At 44.3% G+C, this 20,600-nt stretch overlaps 1 protein-coding gene across 2 annotated transcripts in view; it reads right to left on the bottom strand.

Moving 5' to 3' along the window:
- The window catches only part of LOC138205133 (estrogen receptor beta-like), a 66,861-nt gene extending 53,334 nt beyond the window's left edge, over positions 1–13,527 (bottom strand). For both annotated transcript variants that reach the window (XM_069160857.1, XM_069160858.1), the window contains exon 1: positions 13,394–13,527. The gene's annotated coding sequence lies outside the window, so the exon portion shown is untranslated. The remainder of the gene's footprint in view (positions 1–13,393) is intronic.
- Between the last annotated feature and the right edge of the window lie 7,073 nt (positions 13,528–20,600).

Below are 20,600 nucleotides of genomic sequence, written 5' to 3'. Positions count from 1 at the left end.
AGAGTAACCAGGTGATAAACAAATATTCAGCAATTTGTGGTTTGTTTCAGAATTGATTTATCTGCTTTGGAATTAATGTTCATTTATGTTTATTTGTATGTGTTTCTATGTAGACAGTGGGGGGGGGGGGAGTGGGGGGGGGGGGAGAAATACAACCAAAATATAACACTGAAAATAGTTAAAATACGTTCTTGGTGTTTGTCCTCTCTGTTCTCCTGACTCCAAGTGTTTTCTCCCCATTTCACACCTTGTAAATCAGCCGGGAGCAACGAGAGGTGAACCGAGAGGTGAGACTGGCTGTCTGCGACTCGACGTTTACGTCGAAGGCCGACGACCTCCTGACCCCCTGACCTCTGACCTCCGACCTCCGCGCGAGACCACACTTACGGCCAAGTGCTGCCCCGAAAGCCTCCTGCCAAAAAAAAAATTCAGAAACACAATCACCGCAACATCCCCACTCCAGAATAATCCACAAAAATAACAGAAACAAAGATTTGTATTGACGTGCTGTTCCACCTGGGGGCGCTGCAGACATCCACTTAATGCAGCCTGATGCGCCCTGGAGAGCTGATCTCTCTGATTACTGTACACTCGGGGTGGGGGGAGGGGGGGGGGGGTATGAGGGGGGAGGGGGGGGTATCTACACGGGGGGACAAATCATGCGTCCAGGCTCGATCTCATAACTGCAGGGCTGGAGTAGCAGCCTGGCTTTTAATGACTGTTTACGCTCGTTCACAGAGAGGTTGTGATTACCAGCGACCGTGGCGTCACAGTCGGCAGGTGCAGACGGAGAGGAGAGAGAGAGAGAGAGAGGCTGACCAAAAACACAGAGTCTGGGGAGACGTAACGAGTATCTTAATGTCCAGCTCCGTCGTAAAAGTTAAGCTCTCCAGCTGCCGATGACGTCGGCTTCGTCGCCCTGTTTAAACAAATTGCCAGACAGACATCAAGTCAAAGCAGAAGCAGCTTGTTAGAGCGTTTAATCACAGCACAACGGCTCTGAAAATTGACGGATGCACCTTTAAAATGACTGTTATTGGTATTAACGCCGTTCACCCCCGCCTTGAAATCGGCCTCGCGGCAATTGCGACGTGCGGCGTTTGTGACATGTTCTTGTGAGGATTACTAAAAATCAAGCGTTCAGGTAATCCTCGATCGAGCATTTACGGCTGCAACTGTTGTAACTTCAGAGAGCGAAAGCTGTCTGAGTGTTGGCAGCGCCGGTCAGTATATAAGCCCTAAAACTACTCTCTGGCCACCTCAGCTGTGCGACACACCTCTGGAGCCCGGAGTTTATCGAGCCGACAGCCTTAAGCCTGGATTTACTTCAGCTCTCGGTCACAGTGCCGCACTGTTCAGGGGGTTTATGTAACTCTGCTGAGCCTGTAATGGTTCGATCCAACTTGTTTCATGCCCAGTGTGAGAAAGGAAACACCCCGACATGTGTAACAGACCAGGGGAGGGGGGATAGAGGGGGTTTGAATTTCCCGCTCATAATAAAGCCTTGTGTCAGTAGCCCATGTAAGGGACTAAAGGAAAAATCATTTGACAACTATTTGCTTTAATGGGATGTTGTGAGGAAGATGTGATGAGCTCTGATGGTGTGAATCCGAAACAGAATCAGCTTTATTGGCCACATAAAGGGAATTTGACTCTGGTTGTAACTTTGGGAAAAAAAAAAAAAAAAATAACATGTATACATATATACACCTGGACAAAGTGGAAGAAATTCACCGACGGAGAAATAAAGTCAAGAAGATTTCTGCATTGAGGAATTTTGTAAAATATCATCAAACCTAAATGGGCCTTTGAATGAAGTTAGAACTTGAAAGCCTGCAAAGATTTTTTTCTAAAAATAGTTTCAGAGAATTGTAACATGCAGATTTGGCTGCTGATTTAAAGACTAGATTCATGATTCATGATTCATCAAGTCTGGTTTGCTGTTTTTTTCTTCTTCCTTCCTACTGACCATAAAAAAGCCTTTCTTTGTGCACTATCAATGTAATTGACAGACATTATATCTTCATATAAATACCAAATCATGCAAAGATTACTTAATGCGAGGAAATACAAAAAAAAATACTCCCAGTGAACACTGAATTCTACATGATGTGTTTTTATAGTCTTTAAGTGATTTAACTGCTTCCTTCATCTCATCTCTTCGTCGATCTCTGACCTTCCTACAGTTGAAGGCCTCAGTGTCTACAGTTACTCCCCCTTATGTGTTATATTGCACTATAACGTGTGTGAGTGAGTGTGTGTGTGTGTGAGTGAGTGAGTGAGTGAGTGAGTGAGTGAGTGAGTGTGAGTGAGTGAGTGAGTGAGTGTGAATGAGTGAGTGTGTGTGTGTGTGTGTGTGTGTGTGTGTGTGTGTGTGTGTGTGTGTGTGTGTGAGAGTGAGTGTGAGTGAGTGAGTGAGTGAGTGAGTGAGAGTGAGAGTGTGTGTCAGTGAGTGAGTGAGTGAGTGTGTGTGAGTGAGTGAGTGAGTGTGAGTGAGTGAGTGAGTGAGTGAGTGAGTGAGTGAGTGAGTGAGTGAGTGAGTGAGTGTGAGTGTGTGTGTGAGTGAGTGAGTGTGAGAGTGAGTGTGAGTGAGTGAGAGTGTGAGTGAGTGAGTGAGTGAGTGAGTGAGTGAGTGAGTGAGTGAGTGAGTGTGTGTGAGTGAGTGAGTGAGTGAGTGAGTGTGTGTGAGTGAGTGAGTGAGTGAGTGAGTGAGTGAGTGTGTGTGTGTGAGTCAGTGAGTGAGGGAGTGAGTGTGAGTGAGTGTGAGAGTGAGTGAGTGTGAGTGAGTGAGTGAGAGTGAGTGTGAATGAGTGAGTGAGTGTGAGTGAGTGAGTGAGTGTGTGTGTGTGTGTGTGAGAGTGAGTGCGAGTGAGTGAGAGTGAGAGTGTGTGTCAGTGAGTGAGTGAGTGAGTGAGTGAGTGAGTGTGAGAGTGAGTGTGAGTGAGTGAGAGTGAGTGAGTGAGTGAGTCAGTGAGTGAGTGTGTGTGAGTGAGTCAGTGAGTGAGTGTGAGAGTGAGTGAGTGAGTGAGTGAGTGTGTGTGTGGACTGATGAAAAATGAAGACTCCGTGTCACAGGAGCATCCATGTAAACACCAAACATGTTAACATGATTTAAGGGCGGTGCAGCTTCCTGTTCCTACCGCGACAGCCACTGCCACCACGGCCGCCGCCGCCGTCACCCCCCCCCCCACACACACACACACACACCTCCACCCAACCTCCACCCACCCCACCAGCACATGCAATGCACACAACTTGGCATTCCTCTGGACTCCTGATCTGCATCACGGTCACTTCACATGTCCGGACACGTCCGCTGGCGGCTGCAGAGCGCAACGCTGCGCACAGACCTGCTGTCACCGATGCTGTACACACAACGGGTTGCTCTTCAGGTGACTTCATCTTTTGCAGATAATCTGTCCATTTCATAATTTGCATGTTTTCCTCCAGCTTCTATGTTTACATATTAATATATTTCATTAATAAAGATGGATTTCATATTAAGTTGCACTGCAGAGTGCTGCCAGTGAAGGGAAACCTGCACTTTTATTGAAGCAGGCAGCCCCTGCTGCTGCCTCGACCCAGCTACAAACAAACGGACCAATGGAGGCGGTGGTAGACCAACAACTCCTCTGTTCTGACGTACAAATCCTGTTTTTGTCAAGGGAGCCTGGTGGCTTTGAAGAGAGACGCATAACGGCACAGTCTCCCGTCGGAAAGGGCTTTCTGACGGCAAAGCAAAAACATTGAAAGTATTCTAAATATTACAAACACTCAAATTGATATTGTTTGTTTTTTTGGTGGGCTAAAAGACGTTTTGTTGCTGACCCAGTCCAAAGCAGTACGTAGCTTAGCTTAGCTTCAGTGCTGGTACAGCTGGCTGTTCCTCCAAACCGGGAACATGCTGACTCCGCTGTATTGCACGTAATAACACCGCTATGGATAAGAACCTCATGCAGCCCCACTTCACTTCAAACAATCCAAACTGTTCCTTGTTAGCTTTAAAAAAAAAAAAAAAAAAAAAAAAAATTTAAATAAAAAAGAAGAACAAAACACTGACAAACGGACTATTGTTGTTGTATGTCTTGCAGAAGAGACGTTGCCAACTGCAATATCTTCTCTGTCGGTCGTTTCAGCATTCGGTTGTGCGAATGCAAACCAAAAAAACCCACAAAAAAAAACAGCTCTTCAAAGTATTCAGTTCTCAGGAGAAATCTTTAGTGTGCAGCTTCTCACCGAGTCTACAGAACTGTTTGGACCAAAAAACACCTAATACGATCGAGCGCCATGAAAGTTGATGCAGACGTCCGCATTCCCAAGGCGACTAATCCTGATTACTTTGATGATCACATATACTTTCTACCTGCTGGCAACTATAAAAGCCTCGAATGTCAGCATCTACCAGCTAGATTGCCACAGAGCTCGGTACACGCTCGCGTTCTCCCCGCAGGATGACTGGCAATAACTTCTGCATGACTTCATGCAGCCACTGCAGAGGTGCCTGTGAACTTATACACTCGTCTGTCCCACGTTTGATTCATGACAATGAGTCATTAATGAAGTTTTCTCACAAGAAAATAAAATGAAAATGATGAAAGCGGCAGCTCGAAGACAGTTGAAGAGGTTCGTGTCAAGCGGACGCTGCACCAGGGCGAACAGCAACTTCTCAACAGTGAGTCATGGGATAAAGTTTTCACAGGAGAGGATAAAGAGGTTATAAAAAAAAAGATGAAAGCAGCACATGAAGTGCTGTGAACTGCAGGATTACTGTAAATAGTATATTATTACTGCATAAAAAAAAAAAAAATGTGGCTGTAATCATTGAATGACTATCTGCAAAACCTTCTGCCCTCTGTGATATACTCTGCTTATAATTAAAAAAAAAAAAAAAAAAAAAAAAGTGGACAAAAGGACCGCTTGCAAGTTTTAAGACATTTTTTTTTACAACAAATCTTCTGGGCTGCACATTTTCTTTTTTGTTTCAGCCACAAACAGGAGCATGGTTCCCAGAGGATGACTTAAGTAATCAGTCATAACTTTATTTCAATTTATGACCAAATGCCTGCAGAATAATTACATTTCCCATCAACTGTACTTTGAGCTACTTTAATGCTGACAAGCAAAATGTTAGCATGCCAACACCATTAACCGAGATGGTGAACATTATCTTCTTCACGGGTATACCCTGTTTTCTCTTTCTTTACTTTCCTCCTTCTACATGCGATATATTTACGTAAATCTATTTAGTTACTCGTCACTTCTGGCTGAAAACAACAAAACAAGAGAGAGCAAAAGAAGTGGGGACGTCCCAGAAGTGTTAGGAGGGACGAGAGAGAGAGCATCAGTCGAGCGTCAACGTTTCAGATTAGTCCTCAGTCATCGTCAAACATTACCCATGATTGATTAAAAACTGTGAAATATTAGTTAAGAATAAAGAATTAAAACCATGAGATCTCATGTTCACTGTGTAATTTGCTCCACGTGTAGTGAATGCAAGGAATTTCTTCTTCTTCTTTCTTTTGATAAAAATGTTTTTTAAAAAAACTACGCAGCAAACCTTCTGCCATCAATCACGCAGGCTTTAACGGAGCAGCCAGTCCAGAGACGCCTTCATGTGGGTGGGATGGAAATTGGGTTTTTTTGTTTTTTCCCCCCCCCCCTCCTCCAATAATTAGCTTATCGGACCATTTACACGGCTAAGAATCATTAGCACCAGTTTAATGAGGCGGTTAAAAATAGAGGAAGCACATAAAGGATCAGAGGAACGCTGCGAGTGTGCGTGAGCATTAATTCGCCACACCGCCGCTCGTGTGCGGCCGCACTTACTCGCGATCTGCGCGGTCGCGTTTTGTCGTCTCCCGCGTGCCACGTTCCTGACGGCGTGCGCGTTCCTGCGTTTTACCGGCGCGTATGTGTTCAAGTGTTGGATTTTGTGCCGAAAGAAAGAAAAAACAAAACAACCAAAAACAACATCCTCGCTCGTTTTATTTTTTTTTTCCTATTATTTTGTTTTTAAGTCCTGCTGTGTTTTTGCATATCTGCACATCCCAAAAGAAACAACTGTAAATATATGGTGTCGCGCTAAACAGGCTGCATTGGAAAAAAAAAAAAAAACGGTGGTAAAGAATTGATTTACACCAGCTTATTTGAATCTCCCACTTAAAGGTAGAGTTCAACTGATTTTACAGGTCTGTAGTAGTAAAAGTACAAACAGCTACGGGAAGCACGCGGAGGGAAACCTGCATAAGTCACCACCTTAAGTGCTTGAAGCAAGCTATAAATTGTTAAGCACCAATGTTTGGCTTCGTTTTATTGTTTACGAGTTATGTAGCAGGCAGTTAGTTCGGTAGCATACTTTCTAAAAGCCGAGGAGGTGGGGAAAAGATAAGATCTTTTGTCAATTTGGACTTTGGCGAACAAGCAGGTATTTTCTGGCGGCATGAATGAACTGGAACTCCCAAGTGGACCATCACTGGGCCACAACCTGACAAAGGGGGCCGTTAAAACACCCCCTTACCACATCAACTGAATCCACATTACAACATTTAAACTATACCATTTTTTTTTTTTTTTTTTTTAATTTTTTTTTAATACTTACAGCACTTTGACCTGCTGCGAGCTAAATTAAAGACACGGTCACGTGGTGGAAACATGCACAGGACTCACTGTCCGTGCCGACACACGATGTACAAGGAGATCAGGACCTCACAAACTGCAAAATGAGACGCGCAGACAGCTGATAGCAGGATTTAAATACTAACATTATTTGATCAAGGAGCGTTTGCAGTCAGAGTCTGCTGGCTGCTCTCGCCTTCGGTGAAGTGACGTGAGCAACTGCTTGGGCTGAGGGGGTCAAGTAGGATCAGTGTGTGTGTGTGCGTGTGTGTGTGTGTGTGTGTGTGTGTGTGCGTGTGTGTGTGTGTGTGTGTGTGTGTGTGTGCGTGTGCGTGTGCGTGTGCGGAGCCACATAAGGTAGGTAGAGTAAGTTACAGTCTGGGGCAGCTGGAGAAACATGCGCACACAGACACAAAAAACAAAAACCCATCAGGTCACACACTCGCAGTCGTACGGGATACAAACACACAGCGACATGAAATCTGTGGAGGTTTATTCACGCAAATGTTCTGTAAAATTTGACGGAAGCTCCGACGTCTCAGTCCGCTCAGCCCCGTTTGGTCCCGTTTGCACGCAACAGAACTTCCCCAAGTTGTTCAAGTCACGCAGGGATACACAGAAACGGTTTAGTTTGAACTTTAAGGGTTTCCCCTACGGCTCCATTTCAGTGCCTGCCTTATTTTAAATTTTTATAGCAAGGACATGCTTCCAGCTGAAGTGCATCTTTATGCAGATGATATAATAGTCTACTCAGTGGCCCCTTTAGAGTCGAGCCGCTGCCGAGCTTCCTTTAACAGCTGCAGGACTCGTTGCTGGGTCCAAAGTTAGTCCTTAACGCCATGAAATCTCCAAATCTCAGATGCTGTTGAGATTTGCAAACACCCGTACCGTACATAAATGCAGCAACACTCGCACAAACATGAAGCAGTATGTGGCGTGTGTGTCGTGTGTGTGTGTGTGTGTGTGGTTGTGACGGGAGATTATTCCTGCCAGCCTCTTGGCCTTATTCCCGTCCAGTTTGTAGCTGTTCCTAAACCTCTCGCTGAACGTAGCAACTGCAGCCATAAGTCAGGCTGACAGCAGTCCCCCCCCCCCACCCCCCTTCCTCCTCCTCCCCCTCCTCCCCCTCCTCCTCCTCCCCCCCGTTCCTCTGAGTGACAGCCTCGGCCCCCTTTTCAACAGAACAAAACCAACAACAACAAAAATGGGGGTAGTAACACTTAGGAGCGCACGCCCGGGCTCGGAGCAGCGGAGAAATCAAACATTTCTAGCAAGCAAATGGAACATTTTTGACACCACGTTGGCATCGAAAACACGAACCACTCTGAAAGTCTGCAGAGGGAAGCGTGAAGAAAACATCGCCGAGTGTAATTCAATATAAACTGAAATTAAAAGTTGCTCAGAGACTTTTTTTGATTTATTCACCCTTCACACGCCAGGACAAACCCCGGGTACAATGGCTCTGATTGTTGATTTTTGGCTGCGCAAAGTTGCAAGAACTTTCACTTCCAGCGTGGCAGGAGGGAGTTTTTAGATGCCGTGAGATGATCCTTCATGGATGCAATAGCTGGAAGCATGCTGGACGCTCTTGGCGCTTTTGTCTCACGGACTTCCTTTTTTTGTGGTTGAAAATGTCTCCGTGTTTCTGTCACAAACAGCACATTTTCTGCGGCACGTCTCGTATTTTGCAGCTGTAAAAAAAAAACAAAAAAAACAGTCTACTTGGTTTGTCTTGTTGAGATGCGTTAATTGTAAATATGCATGGCAAATAGGTGTGCATTCCTCCGGAGGAAGAGAAGGTGACGGCGCTGCTGTGTGAGCGGCGGCGATGGTTTTGCAAGGGCTCAGCGCTGGTGTGGGTGAGCCGTTAGCTGGGAGAGGCCGGGGATGGGAAGTCTGGGAAAGTCTTAATGACAGACTGGTGGCGAGACGAGACACAGAGCCATAACCATGAATCACATGGTAATTAATGACCAGGTTCCCATGGTCGGGGCTTGTTTGATGGTAAAACAAAAGCTATCTGGACCGCGCAAGCATTATTTACACACACATTAGACAGATTAAGATAGGAGGAGGCGGTGGTGGTGGGGGGTGGGGGTTTGGGGGTGGGGGGGGGGTTAAAGAGAGACACTTATGTAGTGTTTCGCGATAAGAGGAGGGCAGTAACGTGACCGGTAGGTAAAGTGGAGCCGAGGTGGACTGGAGCTAATGAGGGTGTGCGGGGACCAGGTGGCTGCCCGGGCTGCAGTGAAGGGGAGGGGCCAAAGGTCCCGCTAATGATAGCCTGAGCCTCTCCAAACTACACCGGGGTGGGCGGGGGGTTGGGGGGGTCACACAGAGGAGGCAATAAAGCAGAGCCGCCCGCATGAAGACGTTAGTGTCGCTGGAAATGCACGCGGTCGCTGCGTGCCTCCTCGTGAACTTGCAGACGTCTCTCACTCACCTTCTCAACATGGAGCCCTGGGAGTTTTCTCACAGTCGAGAAAGGAGAAGACGAGGTCATAAAAAGTGACGGTTGCAGCAGCTCGGGGAATTGTGGGATTATGGCAAACTGTTGAGGAAATAGATAACAACACTTTTATACATGTCAAAAAATTTTTTATGGGTATAATACAAAGAGCTATTCACTAATAATGGCTTTTAAAAGAACATTATGACGTTTTCACAACAAGTTCTTGGACGTGGGTGAACAGGCTTTTAACCATTTGCATCCATTCTAGTCTATTTGGAGGATTTTCTGGAGTTAACTGTTTTTTTAAATATTAGTTTTTTTGTTTAGTGTTGATTTTACGCTGTTTTCCTGCAGTTTCACGCTTGGACTTGGTTTGATTTGATTTATTTTGCACAAATTTGAAAACAAGATTTTACAAGATAAAAAAAAATTCTGCGCAGTTCAGGGAGAGGCAAAAAAACAACAACAACAAAAAAAAACAGCAGTGGGCTTATTTGAAGCCTCCACCCGATAAATGTTAGAAGTTCACAGTTGTAGAAAACACAACGTTTACATGCCGAAATAATATTCCTCAATACAAATAATGGCTACAAATAACAACAAAACCAGACAACCTGAGCAAAACCAATAATTTCAATATAAAAGCATGAAGTATGATGACGGATGAGAGTGTATGTGCGTATGTTTCAGTTACAAAACAGCAGTTAAATGTTTTTTTTTTAACAATAATATAAAAAGAAAAACATGATAGCTTTACGAGCTTCAAGTTTCTGCAAGTTGATTTTACTGACTTTAATAAAATGCGTGGGAGGCTTTCGATATCTGGGAAATAATGTTCATGAAAAGTATTTAAAAACTGATTTGAAGCATTCATCGAATATATAAAAAAAAAAAAACTGTTTTACAAGACCTCTTCAGATAACAATTTGTCACCCAAGCAGTCATTATCATTATTTATAAAACATTACTGACTCGTGTGAACATTTTACCGTTTGGTATTTACCCGCACTGCAGCAAAAAGAAATATATGATGAGTAAACAAATCCTAATCATTTCTAAATAGTAATTAAGAGCATCGGTTAAAACTCACATCTGTCTGTTTTAGTGAGCCATTCAAATGTTTCCGACTCTGTGACGCGTTACAAACGTGTTAACCAGACATGTGAAATTTATTGTGCTGTAAATCACGTCGGCAGTGCAAACATGCTTGTCGTTAATTATACCTGCTACAATAACTTAACATGACAGCACCTCGGCAACCCGCAGACTCCTCCGTCTCACTCGCCGCACTGCACACAAACGCATGCACCGCCTCTCGCAATAAAAGCCACCGCACACAGTAAAATAAACGCGCCACCGAGCACGTACTGCAGAACAAGCTCTTGACAATTCTGTCCAATTAAAGGGATCAGCGCGATCAAAGGGAAGGAAGTTGCACGCTGCAGTGACAGCGAGCGGGCGGGCCGTCGGCTGCACGGGGGAGGGGGGCGGGGCCTGCGGGGGCGGGGCCTGCGGGGGGCGGGGCCTGCGGGGGCGGAGCAGGACGTTGTGACAGGCGTGAGAACAGGAAGATGAAGGGACGGGTGGAGTTTGGATCATGGAGGAGTACATTAACACACACACACACACACACACACACACACACACACACACACACACACACACACACACACACACTCGTGACGTTCTCACGCTTTTAGCAACAATGCTAATCACACTGCTGCTCAGTGTGGCATGTTGAGGTGAAGGATGCTGCTGCTCTGTGGTGTTCTTTGTGTAAAGACGCTTCACACCCCCACAAGCTTTCACAATAGATGCACTCTGAAAATAATAACAAGCTCATATGCACGATCGCACACACTCATAATCCCTCACAAAGAGCAAATATGACGTCGTGCGCGCGCGCGCACACACACACACACACACACACACACACACACACACACACACACACACACACACACACACACACACACACACACACACACAACCAGAGCTGATAAAAACCCTCAGGGGTCAGACGCATGTAAGCACTTTAGCATCCGGTTGTATATACGAGTTTGCACGTGCAAGCTTTTGCATTAAACACTGCGTAAAGGTGTTGCTGCCTAAAAAGGAAACTCGTTCCTAAATCACATCGAGGAGAATCAGGAGGTCCTTCACATTTCTGTGTTTTCGTACTGGATGAATTGGCCAATCACGATCGCGCTGTTGTGTCACATGTCAGATATTAATAGGTGAAACATTTTTGTATTAGCTCTTGAAAATCAGAGAAGGAAAAATATGTAAAAATACAGTTCACTCCACTCATTTTTCCAATACATTTAGAGACAAATTCACATCCACGAACAATCTGTTATTCAAGCTACAAGTACTGCTTCCAGTGCTTGAGGAGCAAAACGTCCACACGGCAGCAAGGAGTCAAGACCAACTTTAAGTTTACCCACGCAGGGCCCACTGCTGAGAGCGAGCGCCGAGAGAGAGTGAGCTCCACCGCTCGATGATATCTGAGAGGATTAGTGGGTGGAATTTTCCTTTAAGAGAAGTTTCCACCCACGGCGGCGCTCTTGTCACATCCCACAGCCTCACGCTGTTCCTCTCCGGGGCCGCACAATCAGCTGTGAGAGCCTGGACACTTCACACACCGACGAGATGGAGCTATTTTCAGCCGGCGTCAGAAGGGGAGCTCGGTGGAAAATGTGTACCGTGTGTTATGAGTGTGTGTGTGCGTGTGTGCGTGCGTGCTTGTGTGTGCATGGATGTGTACATACAGTATGTGCATGCATGTGTGAATGCATATGTATGTGTTTTATGTGTGAGCCCACATGCGAGCTCTGACGTGATTGTGTGTGCAGGTTTGAACTCCATTATAAACCTAACTTCAGTCCTCTGAAGCGAAACAGTTCGATGCAACAACTTTATTAGATTTGTGCATTAAAACCTTATTAAAATCCTTCGTTGTCGTCGTGAATTCTTCAGTGCAACTTCAATCACGTACAGCCGACAAGACTTGGTAGCGCCACACCGATGCCACCGTTTTATTTAGACTGATTTCGTGCTTTTTATTCAGTCCAGAAATCATGTTGCAGCCTGTTTGCAACGACAAACGCGGCAGCTTTTTATATATCTTTTCCTGAATTATATATTTGCACGTTTGTCTTCAGACTGTGATTTCGCAACAACAAAAGATTCTCTGTCGTTTTGGGCAGCCGATGATCAGTTGTTTTTTTTTTGCATCATTGCGGGTCTTTAAATGCACCGCCAAGAATATATGCAAAAACAGCTCCGGTTCACAACTGCGGCACCGCATAACAATATCACAACAAAGCAACAACAAAAACAACACGTGAAAACATCGAAGGGATTTTACTTTGAAAAAAAGGGCTTTTCATTTGAGAGCGATACAGGAAGTTGCAGAATTTGGCCGACCAATGGCGTCACCGTCACTTTATCACTCAGTCAGTGAGAGACTTTGTGTTAATAGGGCAAAAACAAATGGGCAACAAAATGTTGACTATCAAGAATCTTCCATTCAGCACATTTCCAGTTTTCTAAAAGTAGATTTTAATGGGATGAGGATTTCAAAATCAGTCAAACAACGTGCAGCATACCGTAGACAGTAGAGATCTTTATGGATGACATGATTTGATGCCACCAGTATAGTGCTTCATATTCTAGTTGCTGATCTTTACTGATAAAGTCTTTATGTTTTTCTTTTCTATCTCTTCAATCAAAGTTTGACTGCTCAGATATGTCTTGACCCCGAAAGCCAGAACCGTTGTCAGTTATTTGACTTTTACACAACCGACTTAAAAACGTATATTTGAAAAAATTGTGTCGGATTTAAAACATGTTAAATAAATGAAACCTTTTTCCAATTTGTTGTTTCCATATCTCTGCTGTCACAAAAAAAAACAGTAGCTGTGGTTGCTGCTATCGAAAGTTATTATATTTATATTATAATTAAGTTATTAAGTTCTTATAAATCAAAATAAACATGTGGAAACTTATCAAACTTTTTCAGGAAGGAAGTGGAAAGTTTCAGCATCTGTGATGCGGAGGCTGAACACTCAGGATGAATAGCTTGACATGTGAAGTCAGGGGAGCAAGCGCTAACACGCTCACCGTAGCTCCCTAACCAGCGACTCAGCAGAAAGACCAGTCGAGTGTTGCGAGGCCAAACCGGCGCTCGACTATTATCAACAGCAGCCCGGAGGCCTGACGACCAGCAGGACGGCGACGGGAGCAGTGAACTGCGACCAGGGGTAACAAAGATGGTTGCTATGACGATGCCGAACGCACTACGTGTGTAGTTTACGTCATTACCTGCTCGAGTGAGTGTATTTCCACCTGCGCGCATGCACGCGTCTCTTTGCGCGTTTCTTTCTCTTTTTTTTTTTGCCGGTCTCTGCACCGCCAGCAGCCAAACGAGCACCCGAATCGCTCTCTTCATGCGTCCGGCGAGGCGACGGAACAAACATACACAAACAGCTGGTCCCACATGTCCTAATAAGAGAGTGGCTGACTGGCAGAACATCCTCTCCACCCCGCGGCAGATTAGATTTCACTCCTTCAAGGCTCCTGAGTTTGCCTGGCGTGGCCTCTCTCGTCCGATTACTCCGTCTACTACAGCAACTTCTGCTACACGCTCCCCTAATGATTAAAGGTATAATCCGCCGAGAAAAAAAAAATATCTTTGGAGTATCAAATATTCACTTGCAGGCTTGAAGAAAGGTTCTGCAAAGTTTGTAGCCAGCTCGTGATTAGAAGATGACAGCTGCAGCCAGTTTGGATTAGTAGCGGTGGATATCAAATGACAGATCGAGGCGGTCGCATAATGTATTAAAGCGTATCAAAAATGTTTGTACAAACTGCACAAATTAATCCTGCGGGATAACCAACTCCTTCACCAGTTCATCCATCGGCCCAGTGTGCTCTTAATCATCATTTGCAAATAAATTGCATGCATAACTTCCGTTGAAAGAATTGGTCGATTAACAGATGAATAATGTGAAGCCGTTTTGATAAAGGATGTGCAAATACTATAGTATCGGATCTGATCCTTTGCTCATGTACGAGTGACGATCAAAATGACTTCCTGTTGTGCACTTTGTCCCAAATTTAAGTAAAAAAACCAAAAAAAAAACTGGCCTCAGAGTGGAGGCAGCAACACCCTAAAAATACTGTAGATAAACAGATTTAGATGATGGGCTGATAAACCGGGAACATCGTGGACATATAAATGTAGAACCACACCTTTCAGTATGTTTTGGTATAAAAGCGTGAAGATGAACATCTGATCCGACACAGCTGACTTCTGAAAAATAACACCGATCGATTCTTCAGATAAGATACTGTCAAGCTTATCAAGAGAAACAGACAGAGCAGAAATGTGTGGGCATTATTTATGTTTCAGTTATCATTGCTGTCAAGGAGACTGTGGACACCGGAAGGTTAAATTATCCGTGCTGTTTCAGACTAAGTTTTAGTAGTGAAATTCGTCCTATAATAGTTCAGATGAGACGAAAAAATTACTTTAAAATCTTAATTTGGTTCAGCCTGTAATCCAGTATTTTTTCCTGTATTTATTCAGGTCAGTAAACTCCCTCTTCCGTGAACAGAGAACGGTGTGGCCGAAAGAACCAAACAGAGGACACCTGTTGGTTCACATGGAGTCCGTCGGGTTGTGCAGATCGAATGTTATTTATGTCATGTACAGTAAATCTGTCAGTCTCGGCTTTTAAACCTATTTTTAGCCGCTGCGTTCTTGTGCCGGAGAGCTCCATATGTTGTCGGTGGGCCGGACAATAAAGTTGTCAGATTTGCAGAGTGATCAGTGAATACTGGAGAAGATGGACGTGAGATGGAGAGGAAATGTGGCCGAGGGAAATACGTTGAATAATCATGCGAAGATGTAAAAAAAAAAGTTTTAAAAATGTAATTTTGTCAATCCAGAATTTGTCCTCGTTTCTGTCACTTTCACTGCCTTCACTCCCGCTTTATTTGCAGTAGTGGGGGAAGGGGGGGAATTGCGGCGCTAATCCGACATCATCTTTTCAAAATGTTTGACTTTTAAAAGCATTGAATATTTTGTTACCCAACAATCTTCTAATTATTATGTGGTTGTTCAACCAGAAATCACTCACAGAGCACCAGCTTCACTCGCAAAAGCTGCAGTCTTCCACATTACTCTAAATTTGTCAGACGAGTACAAGAAAAATAATTAACACAATTCTGTCTTTCACTGGGGTCAATGAGATCAGGAGAAAATGGAAAAATGGTTTTCCACGCACTGTGAGCGGGTTGTCACGTTGGAGAAGCCGGTTGCCATGGAGCCACAGTTCAGGTCGTTTGCAGTGAATGTTTTCCCTCAGAGGTTGACAGGAGAACTCGGTGTTGACAGTCCGACTCTGGGGGACCAATTCCCGGTGACCAACCCCGCCAACGTAGAAGAAAACCAGCCTGGTTGAGCTTTCAGTCTCGAAACCTGAATGTCACTCAACACCCCGCCCGGTTAATTGCTTCATTGACGTCAATTTTCTGAAGCATTTCAAAAGGATTCTCTGGCCGAGTTAGAAACCAAATCTTCACCCTTCTGCCAAAAGCGTATCAAATCCTCTGCTTCACTTAATCCTGACTAACAGGAATGAGATAAATTGCCCATTCAAGAGGTTTAATTGACCGACATAAACAGCTTTCAACTATTGAGAGTCTGAATTGCCTGGAATTAGTAAAGGGATTGAAAACATCGACGATCTTCTTGAAACCGCCAAGAGGCATCCACGTTAACGGCGAGATAGAAACAAAGTCTTTTAATGACGCCCTCAGACTGTTGCTCGAGAGCACTTCAGCAGAGCACGAACACGTCGACCCCCCACGACTCCGCTGCTTACCACCCAGGTCTGGAGGGGAGTGGGTGTGTGTGTGTGTGTCACGTCTCCGGAGGGTGATTTTGGGAGGGTGGTGTTCGGGGTTGGGAGGAGGGGTGGGGGGGGCGGGGAGGGGTTGCTGATGTGCTGTTGACAGTGTGTTCGGGACGGAGGCAGCTGGGAATGCCGAACCAGCGCTCCTCTGTGTCTGGCTAATCAGGCCTGTCCCGTTGTTAGCCGACCACCTCCTCGACTCTCGCACAGCAAGCAGGGATGAACACACGAGTCCCGGAAAGATGAGAAGATTTTGGCAAAGTCACGTATTCATTGTTGGCGTTGGATATTTACAGCAGAGACAGACGGGAACATTTTGGACGGAGACGGTTGGACTGAGGGGCCTTTTCGTCCATGTTCCCAAAATCGACTACAGGCTCGCCCTTCTTTTGGACTTTTGCGATGCATTCGCCACGGTTCATCGGTCCGTCAAACAGCATGCTTGATGGACATGTTATTCCAGATGTTGAGGTTTCTGCTGCAGGTGTCCTTCACCTTAACACATGCGTGCGCGTTTCAACAACTTCACAACTCCGCCTTCCAATGCCAACAAATTGGTGTTTCTGCTTCAATGCTGCAAACCATCAAATCCTGCGTCCTCCAGCATTATGCGCTTTAGCTCACGTTTTTCTAAGTTATTCAGATTGATTATTTTTTTTTATCCCTCTGTTAAAAAAAAAAAAAAAAAGAGCAAGAGGGCTTCAAAAACAGCTAAATATTAGAAACAACCACAAAGACAATATTCTATTTCCAAGCATTTTTCTTGAAATGCCTAACCCCACTAGATATTGCACACAGTAGAATCTTTACAAGATAATTTTGCACAAACTCTAACAGAAACAATACGAAGACCCACCCGAGAGTTCAAACTGGCATTGACATAAAATAGGTCAGTTGTTTCCAAATATTACCAAAAGATAATCATGCAGGACCAAAGACTCTGTGTCAGCTGAACACGGACCTCCGATAGAGGTCGTTCACGGTAGTTAATTTGGCTTTCACAAGACCTCAGCTCATTTTCCGGGCAGATACTTCGTTGCACCCAAAAGGCACACTACAAACAGGGCTCCACCTCACCACAGCACCTTAAGTGCAAAAGATATTTTTTTTTTGTTTTGTTTTGTTCATCAAACACGATCTCGGTGCCTGGAGACCAAACTAAACACAGAACGGGGAAAGCCGCTCACATACACACATCCATTTGTCTTCATTAATGCTTTACACAGTTTAAAGGATTACTGAACTTGGCAGGTGGCGAAAGAACATAGTTTTACTTACAGAAGTGGCCTATAGGAGCGGCTGAAGAGGAGGCAGCAGATGAGACTTTATTGGTCCATGTGGAGGAAAAAAAACAAAAAACAGATGACTGCAGCAAATACAGGAAATGGGAAAAGAGGGAATATAACAGGGAAGGAAAATGTGATGTTAACACAACAATAATACATCATAAGCAAAGAAAATAAATCCTAAATGCAGAGCTTCAGCACAGATACACTGGGTTGTATAAAGTATAATAAATATGATGATGGCTCAGGTTACTTACATGACTTTAAGACCTGTGTTATTATATTTTTGTCTAAGTAGATGATCACCGTGTTTCATTAGTTGTCTATAGAGTCATGAAATCTTCGTCGGAGAACGTGTTGGGCCTGAGCTAATCACACCGTAAGGACTATTTGCCAGCCTTAAAAAGACACCGAGATGCTGCTATTCTAGAGAGTTAGAGTGAGGCAGGCTTTCACAACATATTCCATTTGCTCCGTTCGTGCACAAGAACAAGTCTTAGAACTTAGTATTGATTGAAGTATTGATTGTGTCCAATTTTATATATCCGGAAGCTATTGAGACGTTTTACTCTGAATTATAAGTTTCAGCCACTGCGGGAAAACTCAAGAGGATCAGCAATCTCAGTAGGACTCTGGCCATCATTTATATCTGTAAAAAAGAAAAATGTGCATATCTTCTATATTTATATATTTTGGCTATTTTTAATCTTCTATTTAATTTTGTTGCCAAGATGACTGCTGCCAAACAAAGCTTCGTTGTGTATTTATATACAATGACGATAAAGAATCTATCTTAAATCATGGATATGCATCCAATTGTTGTCAATGTTCTTCAAGTATCCAGAACCATTCATACAGCCACGTCACCAGTAAGGCTCATATGGTCTCATAATTCCTTTTATTTGTATCGTTGACAACAAATGAAAGCAGAACTCCTGGAAAAATACTTTCTAAAAACATGCTGCGAAGACACTGCATCATCATCATCATCATCATCATCATCATCAATTTTCTGATTTCAATGAATCTTCCAAAAATAGAAACTTAAAAGCATTTGATCATTGGATTTTAAGTGCAGGACACATGAGGAAACAACACAATCTGAAAAAAATAAAAACCAATCACAGGCAGAACAATAGTAAATACATCAAACCCAGAACTGGGGTTTCAAACACTCAAGAGTTCGCCCACGTGTCGACGCGAAAACCGTGGTTGAATAGAAAATAGAAGTTAAGTGGCGCTGGGAGGAACCTCCTTTTCATGTGTATTTCCTGGTTTATAAGGGTCCTCCACTCATAAATCTATTAATACCCGCCCGCCGCCATGCGACGGAGCCGTCGAATGCAGCGTTCTCTCCCGGCGACGCAACGCGACACACACACACACACACACACACACACACACACACCGTGCTGCACGTACACACAGGAGGGCTTCGTGGGGTTGTTTGTTATCAGCAGGAACCAACATCTACAAGAGGGAGGAAGTGTTAGTGGTTCCCACCATAACTCAGCACGGGCCTAATCAGCAACGTTCGCTTGATGAATGGATGGCTTTCGGTCCACGCGGGCTTTTTTTTTTGTTTGTTGCCGAGCCGTAAACAATGAGTCAGACTGCTGTATCTGACAATTAGAACCACCCTTCAAGGATTTCTTAACATATATCCAAATGTGATCTTATCCCCCTCCTCCTCCTCCTCTTCCTCCTCTCTTTAGCGGCAGTCATGTGGTTTTGTGAAATGACAGGCTCCACGTTCTCACACACAGTAAATCTGACACACACACACACACACACACAATCACACACACACACACAAGTATATCACGGTTGGCGTTTATACCGTTTGACCTCCCGTTCACGAATGTCAGAGTATAGAAGGGGAGAGACGCAAAACCTACAAAGCAGCAGTTTTGTGAGCGATAACGTTCGTGTTCCCACGCTTGGAAAGTCACAACCACGCAGAACATTAAACATCTGACAGGCCCGTCCGACCTCCGACCTCTGACCTCTGCAGGAGCTGTCGTGTCATCTCACGGAGGTACTGTACGACACTCTTAGAAACGTGGTGCAAAATGTGGAGTCTTATTCATTTGTTGGGAAGAAAGCCTCAGGACGTTTGGTCGTCGGCTCCGAGCACGGACCGATTATGAAACGGTGTCCCTCCTCGGTACACGATGACTCTGTTTACGACGAGCATTTTGACCCGCAAAGCTGGAAACTCTTCCGGCTCTGTCCGTTCAGTTTCAGCCAGAAATGATCCTTCGAAAGTGAAAAATGCGGAAACTCCGATTAAATTCTGTCTTTATTGCAAGTTAACCAAGATAAAAGTAAGATTATTTAAACGGTATTAAATAATCTTATGAGGTTTTGATGGCATCTGAAATAGCTAACATCGGTTTGTTACTGTAATAGAATAATAGTTGTCTTATCATTATCGATTACTCCAGCCATTTCAGAATACAGATTTTACTCGCGTTCAAGCAAAACCCTGTTTAGCGTCATGAGGTATTGAAGCAATTCCCAGCATGCACTAGGGCATAAACAACATCAAATGAACCACCCTCTCTTCGGTTACAGTCCGAGTATCATCTCCTCTCATGCTTCCACGTTATTTCCCTTTAGACTCTATCGGAGCCGTCACACACACACGTGGGGCGCAATGATGCAGCATTACAGTCAAAATAGTGAATTTCAAAACGTCCGTTTGGGTGTGATTTTCCGGACTTGGAGGGGAAACGAGGAGGTCATTTTCCAAATTGAAACTAAGGAACATGAGCCTTAAACATTACTTAGTGTAAGCGCACTGCTTAAATCTAAATGATTTTCCCGGCAGGGTGGAGACAATAATAAGGTCTGAGCGTGGTGTGGATTTAAGAGACTGTACACCTTCCTCTCTGCACTCCGACCTCCAAATAAATTGATTTGGAAAACAGATTTTATCAAATGAGATGAAAATAAAATGGACCCTGGCACAGTGTAAAATATCATGAGAACAAATAGGAATTAAAATTTAAAAAAAAACTACAAATACACACATAACAACAGCCCTGAAGTAGAACAACAACATCCAGAGTGGAGTGAGTACGAGGTTCCACTTGGAGGACTTTGCTGAGGTCAGGACGGAGACTTCGGAGAGACAGAGGGGACACACGTGGTAGTTACTGCATTAGCCTCGGATAGTAATGAGGGTGCTTTGCTTTGGTCTTCTCCTAACTGGAGTTTGGTGCCAGAGAGCATTGATAATGAAAGGGAGGAAAAAGGTGTGTGAGAGTGTGTGAGTGGGCGCTTTAATGACAGTGAGCACGCACACACACTCACACAAGT

The sequence above is a fragment of the Embiotoca jacksoni genome, unplaced genomic scaffold (assembly GCF_022577435.1).
Source record: "Embiotoca jacksoni isolate LCO1_2020_lvr unplaced genomic scaffold, fEmbJac1.0.p SCAF_27, whole genome shotgun sequence".
Taxonomy (NCBI): Eukaryota; Metazoa; Chordata; class Actinopteri; family Embiotocidae; genus Embiotoca; species Embiotoca jacksoni.
Note: the sequence above shows the minus strand (reverse complement) of the source record. Positions and strands in the feature narration are given on the sequence as shown.